Source organism: Pelodiscus sinensis, chromosome 6 (genome assembly GCF_049634645.1).
Source record: "Pelodiscus sinensis isolate JC-2024 chromosome 6, ASM4963464v1, whole genome shotgun sequence".
NCBI classification, from domain to species: Eukaryota; Metazoa; Chordata; order Testudines; family Trionychidae; genus Pelodiscus; species Pelodiscus sinensis.
This window is the reverse complement of record NC_134716.1, coordinates 61,763,278-61,775,577: the sequence shown is the minus strand read 5'-3', so window position 1 is coordinate 61,775,577 and position 12,300 is coordinate 61,763,278. Positions and strand designations below refer to the sequence as shown.

At 46.0% G+C, this 12,300-nt stretch overlaps 1 protein-coding gene across 4 annotated transcripts in view; it reads left to right on the top strand.

Annotated features, from left to right (window-relative positions):
- Positions 1–12,300, top strand: part of CAMK4 (calcium/calmodulin dependent protein kinase IV) — a 276,795-nt gene that overhangs the window by 226,899 nt on the left and 37,596 nt on the right. The window lies entirely within an intron of this gene.

Below are 12,300 nucleotides of genomic sequence, written 5' to 3'. Positions count from 1 at the left end.
CTGTTGATTTCTCCTAAATGGATGTGCTTTCTCTCAATAGTGCCTAGCCTTCGTTTTTTAATTATGTAAAATCACAAAACTGCAGTGTATCGCCCTAGTACATTCTGCATGAAAATCAATATGGGTGAAATTGCTCCCAATGCAGTGAACCTGAGCCTTGACCTCAACAACAGTTAAGTCCAGGTGCAGACCTGCAGAAGGAGAAAGCTGGAGTGTCTGTGTGGAGAGTTAAGTGAGACTCTTTACCAACTCTAAATAAATATCCCACAATCATTAGTCCCCTGCACAAAGCCCTTTGGGGTTTTATGTGGTAAGAGATGCTCTCTATCACGCAGGCACACATGCCTCTACAGAAGATACTATACATGCTGTAGTTGTATTATGTAGTGTTGTAGCTGGAATAGGAAGCATGGCTATAATTAATGTTGCCTAAATGTTTCTATTTTAAGTCCCTGTTTGGTTTTGATTATTTTAGGCATTCATCATTTTCTGAAAATGTCATCTGCCAACTTAAATTTTCCAAAATTAGGGACAGAATCTCTCATCTGATGTCACCCCTTTATATTATTCCAGCAGTGTAAAGGGTATAGAATGGCGTCATAGGGAATTCACCCAGAAAGGGGATGGTGTATTACCAGTGTAAGCAGGTCTATGCCGCTCTCCTTCACAGCCCCTAATGCACAGGCATGCTGGAGGCAGATTGTGAGCAGAAGGTAGAGTGGCACATAGGCAGACTTGCAATTTCTGGGGCTCCTCTAACTTGATCCAAGAATTAGGCTTGTCTCCATAGCAGCCCAGGGTTCAATTTAAGTATTATTCCTTATATTTTAATCCTGACTTCAGTTGGCATTTTTCCTGAGTTAGGTGCTCAGGACCAGTTTAGGAGAATGAAGTCTGTGAATGCTTGCTATTTTCCCCAATATTAAATGCTTTACACAAGTAACAGAACACAAAAAACATAGTAATTGCCAGACTTTATCAGAACCATGGTCCATCTAGTGCAGTATCCTGGCTCCAACAGTGACCAGCACCAGAATCTTCAGTGGAAGATGCATGAAATCCCCAGAAGATAGAAAAAACACTGGAGAAACCCAACGTGGGGTAATCTGCTTCCTGGGAAGTCTCCATCCTTATCTTCAATAGTTAAAGATTGACTTAAACCCTACAAAACAAGGATTTTGTTCAGAGTGCAGATTAGGGGTAGGTGAGGAGGGCAGTAGGGCCAAGCACTGTGTTATAGGATTGCTGTGCCTCTCTGTCAATCTGATTGGCTGGTTGGCTGTTTGCTCAGACACCCCAGCTTTAGCTGTATTGCTAAAGACTCTTACCACTTTGTCTGACAAAACACTTAGTGCTGGCCCTGATTTTATGCCTTCAAAACCCCTTTGCATTAACTCTTATGACTCTGGCTATTCTCATTATCCATATAAGCACCCAATCCCTCTTTGAATCTTTCAGAATTCTTGCCCTCAATGGCATCCTTGACAATGAGTTCCCTTCTAGGTATACATTGTATAGCAAAAGTATTTCCTTTTATTAATGCTGCGTGTGCCACCTTTCCATTTCATTGTATGTCGCCTTGTTCTTCTGTTGTGAGATGGGGAGGACAGACGTTCCAGCTCATTATTTTATATTTTTTTATCATTTTCTTTCTCATTCATCACCTTTCCTAATGATCTCAGTCTTTTCATGCTCTCTTCATATGAGAATGCATTCATTCAAGCTAGAACAGATTGTGGAATGATTGCATGGTCTGTTATGAGAGGAAAAAGAATGCTAGCAGACAGTACTTATTTTGCAAAGTTGATAATACTGAAATGAATTGGTTAAGGGTACCACAGGGACACCAACAACCTCTGTGGGCCCCTGGACAAAGGAACCAGGGACGAGTTTCTTGCTCCTGGAAGGGGTGGAGCCTCAAAAGGAAAAGGCGGGACCAGAGACAGACAGCCCTCAATGCTGCTGAGTGCATGGCTCTGGCCCCTCTACTCCCAGCCCTCATAGCTGCACACAGTGCACTACTCCACTGGCATTTAAAAGGGCCTGGGGCTCTGTATGCTACTGCAGAATCACGAGGCCTTCAGGGCAACTGTCCCCTTTGCCCTCCTCCTTCCATGCCTTGTTGGCAGGCCTGATTGCCCAGTATGAGATATAATAGAAGCCACAGGCTCAATCCTGAAAAGTAGAAATGTCTCCACTTATAGGATGTGGCTTAACATGTTTTTAAAAATGTGCATTTTCAAGTATAACCCTCTGCAAAGCCTGTCCCATTGAAAGTGTCACTGGCCACTTGAACTGGTGAAATTGACTGCACACATTCATAAAGAACCTCCCGGTCTGACTCATGTTGACATATTATTTTGCCTGTTCAAAGGCCTTCCAGGGACCTCTCTTTCATACTAATCTCATCAAGCCAAGCCAATGCCTCCTTCTGAGTCAAGTCCATTGGGTAATAGGGAAAAAGGAAGCCTTTATGACTGAGAGAGGAAATGGAGGCCCCTCATTCTTCTCTCTCACCATGCTATGCATGAATCCTTAAAACACTGAAAAGTAGTTCTTTGCTCATCCACCTTCCTGCTCATGTCAGATTGTGACGGATTCAGTTACAGAAATCCCCTTGAGACTTGATGTGCTGAAAATACTACTAACACTATCTACCTGCCCTGTGGGATGCCCTACCCCCCTGTCCTGAGCCAGAACCTCAGATGAAGAAATAGACTAGATACATTCAGTAAATTGCAAGCTTTCCAATGATAAGTTACATGCAATATTTTGCATAAAACATATTTGAGTTAACATATTCATAACCCTAAACATATTTCCCTAAAGAATATGAAATATGCCATCAGACAGATATTCCATATTTTCCACCACAGTAAGTGTGTAATAGTGCTGCAATGTGGAGCTGTTTGGATAGGATTAGACAAAACAAAAATAGTCATTAAATAATTTCTATTTAGATTTGTTATACTAAATAAAACTTTATTTTGAGGCATAGCAGTGCTGATTCCAGATTTCCTGGGTCTAAACAATTCTGCATGAAACATACAGGGTATGTCTCTATTACAATTAGACACACATCGCTGACCCAAGCCAGCTGACTCAGGCCCATGGGGCTCAGTCTACAGGGCTGCTTAATTGTGGCATAGGCTTCTGGGCTCAAGAATTCTGGGACCCTCCCACCTTGCTGAGTCTCTGCATGGCAATTAAACAGACCCTTTAGCTGAGCTCAAGTCAGTTGGCATAGGTTAGTCCTGGGTTTTTGAATTGCAGCATAGACATACCCCAGGGCACGTCTAAACTACATCTCTCTTTCCAAAGAGGGATGTAAATAGATGTATTGAAATTGCAAATGAAGCCAGGATTTGAATTTCCTGCACTTCGTTTGCATAATGGCAGCCACGCGTTCTTTCGAAAAAAGGTATTTTGAAAGTGAAACCGCCGTCTAGACGTGGTTCTTTTAAAAAAACAACAAAAAAAAACCTTTTCAAAAGATTCTGTACTCCTCAAAAAATTAAGTTTACAGGATTTTTCGAAAAAGGTGGGTTCTTTTTTGAAAGAACCGCATCTAGATAGAGGTTTCACTTTCGAAATACCGGTTTTCAAAAGAACACGTGGCCGCCATTATGCAAATGAAGCATGGGAAATTCAAATTCCAGCTTCATTTGCAATTTTGATATGTCTAATTTACATTCCTCTTTCAAAAGAGGGATGTAGTCTAGACATGCCCTACGAATCAAACTTTTAATAAATCAACAAAATGTGCCTGCAAAACTGTTTAGGCCTGCTGGTTTCCACACATAACCCATATTCGTTCATGAAAGTGGTTAGCTGCGGTACAGAATACCTGGTCTGCACTCTGACATGTGGGTTGAGGTTTTTTAAAGTACAAGCATGAACTCATTCCAGATCTACTTCTACAAATCTTAAATGTAGAGATTAGACTTTGTTTGACTTTTTAATTTGTCAGAATGATTATCAGTATAATTTTGATGTAGTGTATATCAATATATATGCTCAAAGACCTGATCTACACAGCGGAAGTTCGAAGTAAGATACTCAACTCCATCTATGTTAATTACGGATCTGGAGTCGACATGTCTTAAATGGAGTTTCCATGCCATCCACACAGCAGGAAGCCGACGGGAGAAAATACTCCCATCTGCTTCCGTTACTCCTACTGAGGAGCAGGAGTACCAGAACCAACAGGGTCACCCTCTGAGTTCAATTTAGCAGGTCTTCACTAAACCCACTAAATTGAACCTGGAAGATCTACTGTGGTAGCACGGATCATCCGCGTAGTGAAGACATAGCCAAAAAGACCTTTTCACTGAGATAATGCCCTTTTCATGACCTTGAATTGTTCTTTTTGTATTACTTTCTTTCACTGCTAAATTACTAATTCATCCTGGTCTTATTTATTGTAACGTACCTCAGAAGAGACTAATTGCTGTTACTTGACAAGTAAATCACGTCCCTTAGTACACAAATACTACAAGACTTTACTGAATATATGAAAGTAATGTTGCTATGGAAATACAATACTGTGAGGTAAATACAAATTTTCACTTAGCAGTTTATGGTGGTTACACAAATTAATGAAGCTGCAAAGAACAAACACCCTTTTTTTAACCTTCTAGAACCACTTACAGAATATGAGAAGAAAGCACAAGCAGGATTTTTTGGTTAATAGTCGAATGTCTTTTTGTATTACAGAGAGCAAATGTAATGATAGACTATCATATAGCACCGTAGACTTACAGCAGTTTTCATCCATAGACCTAAAAAACCTATTACACAAATATCATCCCTGTTTTATAGCCGAGGAAACTGAAGTGAATCATAGTCCTAGGTCACAGAATGAATCACCAGGAGAGTCTAGAACAGACCAAGCTTGTTATTTCTCTACTAGGGATGAAAGCGAGTAGTCAAATCCACTGTATTACAAGCAGCAAATGGGTGGGGAGCAGGAGCCAGTGCTGGAGGGAGCTGGCTTAAAAGCCAGTTTCCCCCAGCACCAACTCCGCGGTGCTGCCTGTTTTCCCCCCGCCCCCCATGTTTCTGCCTCTATCAGGGGAAGGAGCTGCTGGACCCCCCTGCTCTGACTACATTTAAACTGCAGAGTGGCAGCAGGGATAGTTCCCGGACCTTGCGCGAGCCAGGACTGAGCGTCTCTCCTTATTGATTAATTTTATAGTCGATAAAATTATCAAGTACACAGTTAGTGAAATACCTACTTCTTAACATCCCTATTCTTTGCTAGACCATGTTCCTCCCTGGTCTCTTTTTTTCTTTTCATGGTAACTGTTGACCATTAAATGACATAGTTAGTATGTAAAAGGCAGAGCTGGGGTATTTGCAGTGCATGGGAATTACAGTGTGTATATAATTGTTTCTGTCTTTTAATTGAAAGTGCAGCTTTCATGATAATTAACTTTGGACCTACAGTACCAAGGCATTTTTTTTCTACTAAAGCTTGTACATATTAAATTAAATCAATGAGGAATCAACTGAAGCCAAATCACTACCAGGCACATTACACTGAAATGAATGCCCATGTAAGGGGTCTGCACTGATTTAAATAACCAGTTCCAAACCCAAGTTAGTTAAATTGGTACTATTTTCACATATAGACAAGGCTTGATTGTAACTATCAAGCAACCTACAGTTTAAAAGTAAACATTGCACTACATACTGAAAATACTAGAGCTTAGAAACTCCATTTTACTTTCCCTGGATGAAGTTACTGGAGTTTCACTAGTCGGAAAGAGGAGGTTTAAACAAGAGGACAGGCAGGCCATGGATATTTCCCAAGTAAGGAATTGATTTTGCAATGAGGACTTAAGCTCAGAAGGCCCTGGGGATATATGCTGTATGCTAGGAATCCAATCTGTACATGACGCTTGTACCAGATCATAAGGAAGATGGAAACAGCTTCATGTGCATGTCTACACTACAGTGCTATTTCAAAATAACAATGTGAGCATCTACACAGCAAGTCCGTTATTTCAAAATAATTTTGAAATAATGGGTTCTTATTCTGGAATAATAAACCCTCATTTCACGAGGAATAATGCTATTTCAAAATAGTTATTTCACAATAGAGTGTGTGTAATTGAGTGACACCTCAGTTATGCCAGTATTATGAACAGCTCCACTGCATCTTTGGAAAGGGGTCTGGTTTATTGCATCTGCAGGGAAGGAGAGGGGGGAAGGGAAGGTTGGGGCAGAAAAGGCACAGAGGGGCAATGCAGGGGCAGGGGCAATGCAGGGGCCCCTTGTGGAGAGGCCCAGGGGAAAGTGTCACAAGTGTCCTTGTCTGAAACTCCCTCAGAGCCTCCCAGATGTGCACAGCCCCCTGATGGTCTGCTGGATGGCAGCTGTGCGTAGCTGTTCAAAAGCCTTTGTGAGTGGTTTGGCCTCTGCCTCCGACCCTGGCAGGAATGTCTCCCCCTTGTTCTCACACAGGTTGTGCAGGACACAACAGGCTGACACCACCTGGGGGATATTCCGTTCCTTGATGTCCAGGAGGGCGAGGAGACACCAGAATCTCCCCTTCAAACACCCGAAGGAGCCCTCCACGGTGATGCGGGCCCTGCTGAGCCTGCTGTTGAAATGTTCTTTCGTGGGGTCCAGATGTGTCCCATGTAGGGCTTCATCAGCCAGGGGAGCAAAGGTTAGGCTGTGTCGCTCACAATGCATGTTCTGATGGTGCAGTCGGGCTGGAGTTGCTGAAGATGCAAGTGTTGTGCTCCTTCCCAACCACCCAATATTGATGCTGGTGAACCAGCCTTATGGTCCACAAGGGACTGCAGCACAATTTAAAAGTACCTTCTGGTTGATATAATTGGAGGCCCAATGGTTGGGGGCCCAGATGGGGATGTGGGTGCTGTCAGTGCCCCTCACCCCAGTTAGGGAAGTCTCTGGCGGCAAAGCCAGCAACGATAGGGTTGACCTCGCCCAGGATGATGACCCTGTGCAGCAGGATGGCATTGATGGCTTGCACCACCTGTGAGAGGATACAAACAGGGAATCACAGGGTTGTCAGAGTCCTCGGGAATTCCCCAAGCCCAAACCCCTTCCCATAGCAGGAGCAACCTCAATTTACCCAATCCCCAGCAGGGCTTTGTGAAGGTGGGACTGCAAAACCTCCAGAGAGGGAGAGTCCACACCCCTTCCCTAGGGAACCCCATTCCAGTGGTTCACTACCTTCCTGGGACAATACTATGAGAACACCATACCTGCATGAGCACGGTCCCAGTGGTCAATCTTCCCACACCAAACTGGTTCCTGATGGAGCGGCAGCTGTCCAGCGTGGTGAGCTTCCAAAGTGAGATGGCGACCCGCTTCTGCAGGGGGATGGTGGGTTGCATGTGGGTGTCCCGTCACCAGAGGGTCGGAGCAAGGCACTCGCAGAACTCCAGGAAGGTGTCCTTCTGCATGCGGAAATTCTGGAGCCACTGCTGGTCGTCCCACTACTCTATGCTGATCCAGTCCCACCAGTCGGAATTGGTGTCCCATCGCCAGAAGTGGTGGTGCACAGTGTGCAGAGGAGGGCAGGAGGGGTCATGCTGCATGAATGGCATGTGGAAAGAGGTGAGGAGATGCCCCATAGTGAACTGAGGGTCCTGTTCCTGCAGTGTCATGAGGGCAGCCTGCATTAACTGCACCAGGAGGTGCAGCATGAGGTCTAAGAACCAGTGAGTGCTTTCCAGCAGCTCCACCTCAATGGCTTTGAGTGCTGTGGTGTCCACAAGGACAACCAGAGCATGCAGTGAGATAAGTTTGCTGTTCCTCGAGGAAGTAGGCAAAGGTGAAGAGCCTGAGACATGGCTGTGGAGGGTATCCCCTTTAAGCACAAACCTCAGATAGCCTCAGGAAGTGACTGCTGTCCTAATGCCCTGCCTGAAGTGCTTTGGGGGGGGGGGGGGGTGTCTGTTTTGGTATAGATCTGTGCTATTTCAATGGGCATTTATAGTGTGGACATGCTATTTCGAAATAGCTGTTTTGGAAGTTTTTATTCCAAAATAGCTTATTTTGAAATGAGTGTGTAGTGTAGACCAGTGTTTCTCAACCTTTTTTTTTTTACAAAAAACAACCCTTTAAAATATATATATATATATATATATATATAAAGTACCCCCAGTATCTACAGTATTCAGACACACAAAAACATTTTTCTACCATTGCAACGCATTTGTTTAAACAACTTAATTTTTGGGTGTAAAAAGTACAAAAATAATAAAGCACTGTAAAACTTAACACAAAAATTCATTTTTCTCCAAATTTCAGTTGTGTTGATGTACCCCCTCTCCAGACTTCTCCCGAGTACCCCTGGGGGTACTTGTACCACTGATTGAGAAACACTGGTGTAGACGTACCCTCAGAGAGCAGAGCTTCTTCAAGCAGATAACTCTGCTAGGGTATGTCTACACTACAGCACTAATTCGAACTAAGTTAGTTCTAATTAGTTAATTCGAACTAAGCTAATTTGAACTAACGCATCCAGACTAAAAAACTAGTTCGAATTAGCGTTTTGCTAATTCGAACTAGCATGTCCACATTAAGTGGACCCTGAAACGGGGTTAAGGATGGCTGGAAGCAGTGCCGGCAGAGCATCAGATGAGGACTTAGAGCGTGGAGCTGCTGCCTCAGGCTAGCCAAGGGCTGTGCTTAAAGGGACCCGACCCCCACCCCGGACAGACAGTTCTAAGGGGTTCCCCGCTTGCAAAGCAGTCCTGTCTTGGAGTGCCCTGAGTGCCCACACTGGGCACATCACAGCACTCGGCCATGAGACCGGCTGCACTTGCCACAGGCTGCCATCTGGGGACAGAGGGCAATTGGGGGGCTGCAGGAGAGCTTCCACCCCGAGAAGCCCGCAGAGCCAACCCAGTCCTCCCCATCGGGGGCTCGTACCCCATTCCTCCCTCACCTCCTTCCACTTACCCTTCCCTAGCCCCTCTTCCTGATGTACAAAATAAAGAAAACGTGTGGACAAAAATAGAATCTCTCTTTATTGAACAAAACTCGGGGAGACTGGGAAAAGGAGGTGGGAGAGGGGAAGAGAGAGGGTGGGAGAGGGGAGGGCAACTAAAATGATCAGAGGTTTGGAAGAGGTCCCATATGAAGAGAGGCTAATGAGACTGGGACTTTTCAGTTTAGAAAAGAGGAGACTGAGGGGGGATAGGATAGAGGTCTATAAAAGCATGAGTGGGGTGGAGAGGGTGCATCAAGAAAAGTTCTTCATTAGTTCCCATAATAGAAGGACTAGAGGACACCAAAGGAAAGGAATGGGTAGCAGGCTTCAAACTAGTAACAGAAAGTTCTTCTTCACAAAGCAAAGAGTCAACCTGTGGAACTCCTTGCTGCAGGAGGCTATGAAGACTAGAACTAGAACAGAGTTTAAAGAGAAGTGAGATAAAGTGATGGAGGTTGGGTCCATGGAGTGGTATTAGCCAGGGGATAGGAGTGGTGTCCCTGCCCAAAGTTTGTGGAAGGCTGGAGAGGGATGGCACGAGACAAATGGCTTGGTCACTGTCTTTGGTCCATTCCCTCCAGGGTCCCTAGGGTTGGCCGCTGTCAGCAGACAGGCTACTGGGCTAGATGGACCTTTGGTCTGACCCAGTACGGCAATTGTAAGCTCAGGGTCGGGGATCTCAGGGGACCACCTTGATTTTCATGCACACCTGCTCCTGGGTGGCCAGGCTGGCAGCTCTCCTGCCCTAGACGGCCACTTTCCTGTGCCTAGTGCGGAGGTCGTGGACGAGGTCCACGATGTCCGCACTAGACCAGGCGGGTTCCCGCCTCTTGTGGTCCCGGGCAAGCTCCCGGGAGCCGCCAGCCTGGTCCCGGGAAGAGGGGGAGGACTGGGGGGCATCGGGTGGCTGGCTTGAGCCGTGCCAGGTGCAGGGTCTGCTAGCTGGGTGCTGGCAGGCTTGCACCTGGCACGGGCATCGTAGCCAGCCCGTGCCCCTTTAAGGGGTCCGGGGCCGGGAGGGGGGGCAATAGAGTTTCCCTGGTGTTGGCCAGAGTGGCCACCAGGGAAAGCAGGGGAGGGCTAGCCTCCCACTAGTTCGAATTAAGGGGCTACACACCCCTTAATTCGAACTAGTAAGTTCGAACTAGGCTTAGTCCTCGTAGAATGAGGTTTACCTAGTTTGAACTAAGCGCTCCGCTTAAGTTCAAACTAGCGGAGCGCTACTGTAGCGCCTATCAAAGTTAATTCGAACTAACGTCCGTTAGTTCGAATTAACTTTGTAGTGTAGACATACCCCTAGAGAGGAAGCTAATGGTCTTCTTCCTGAAGGCGCACATTTGATTGCCCAATATCTTTGTGCTGAAGAAGAAAGACTTCTTTTTCCATCACTAGAAATAAAATTTGTTTCTAATTTGTGAGAAGAGATCCATGATTTAACACTAAGACTAAAGAACAGCTGACCAGATTTTCCCCAAATTTTCCACCCAGAAAAGTTGGTTAAGATGAAGCTTTTACATTTTCAATCAGGGGAGCTAACAGACTTATCTCGGCCCTGGGCAAGATGGGTGGTGGCTGGTTCCACACTCCCTGAGGGGCCTCGGTTTGAAGGGGCAGAACCGGGAACAGTCAGCCCTCAGCACTGACAGGACTGTGCTGCATCCCTGAGCCCGCAGTGCGGGGGCCATCCTGGGGAGGCACGGGGCTTGGGCATGGCCCCAGCCCTGCCTCTCCCCCAGCCGCGCTCCAACCACTTTCCCCCTTCCCTGTGCAACGTGGCTCAGGAGATTATGGGGACCTGGCATTTGTGCCAGCAGGGTTGCCTCCCCCCCTTACCACACAAGTGGTGGGAGTTGGGGCAGCACAGCAGTCTGCTCTGCACTGCCCTCCCATCCTGCTGTGCCTCGCGTCGTCACAGGTGGTTTGCTTCCCGCTGCTGCTGACAAGCTGCATGCAGCAGGCCAGGAGAGGACAGCGGGACGGGGTGGAGCAGGCTGATGCACCCCTCTGGCTCACCACCTACATAGTGAGGGGGTGGGGGGGAGTGACCCTGGCTGCCACCACCATGGCAGGCACCTGTAATCCCTAGGTCCCTCCCATCCATAGAACAGGCCTCCAAAAGCATGGGGCCTAAGGTAGCCGCCCCGATTCATCCTATGGACAGATCAGCTCTGCTCCATCCAGAACTTGCTGCCTTGGGCTTTGTGCAGCAGCGGCAGCAAGACCTGGGCCCCTTTGAATCACCAGGCCCCTAGCCAGTTGCTCTCTTTACCCCCCTCTCTTCGGCTGTGTCTAGACTGGCAAGTTTTTCCGCAAAAGCAACTGCTTTTGCGGAAAAACTTTCCAGCTGTCTACACTGTCCGCTTGAATTTCCGCAAGAACACTGACGATCTCATGTAAGAAATCAGTGCTTCTTGCGGAAATACTATGCTGCTCCCGTTCGGGCAAAAGCCCTTTTGCGCAAAAGCTTTTGCGCAAAAGGGCCAGTGTAGAGAGCTCAGATTTGTTTGTCAGGGCTTTTTTGCGCAAAAGCGCATCTAGATTGGCACAGACACTTTTCCGCAAAAAGTGCTTTTGCGGAAAAGCGTCCGTGCCAATCTAGACGCTCTTTTCCACAAATGCTTTTAACAGAAAACTTTTCCGTTAAAAGCATTTGCGGAAAATCATGCCAGTCTAGACATAGCCCTCCTGTTTTCAGTCCATAACTGTGACAGCTGTTGAGAGAACCATGGGCATGGGATATCAAGGTCCTGCTGAAAGTCTGCCTGTAACCTTAGCTGGAACATTCTCTACCCACATATGCTATCTATTTCATGAGAATGAATCAAAACTACCCATTTGCCACTGATATGTCTTGAAAGGTCTGTTGCTTCTCACTTTTCCTATGATTTTCACCATATCAAGCCCACTTCTGTCCTCCCCTAATTGATTGCTTTTGCAATGTTCCCTGCGTGCTGCTACTGTATTGTAGTTATTCATCAAACACTTCAGTGCTATGCTGTGAGTACTTCTTCACTAAGGCTAGGTCGCCCCCACTAGAAAAAGCAGTGTTTCTACTGCAGGATAATTAACAAGAATTAAGTAGCCTGCTGTAAAATTATAATGGAGACAAAGCACTGTAATTTAACTGCAAGCGCAGCCATGTGTGGAGATATAATGAAGTCCTTACCTAGTTATCTCATGGTTAAACAACGAGTGCCTCTACTGCATGTAGGCTTGTACAGCAAGATGAACGATCACTTTTATTGTGTCACTGTAATAGAGTCCATCTTTTTGTCAGTGAAGACAGAGCCTAAGAAAAAAGAGTGTTCTCACCTCAAGTTATA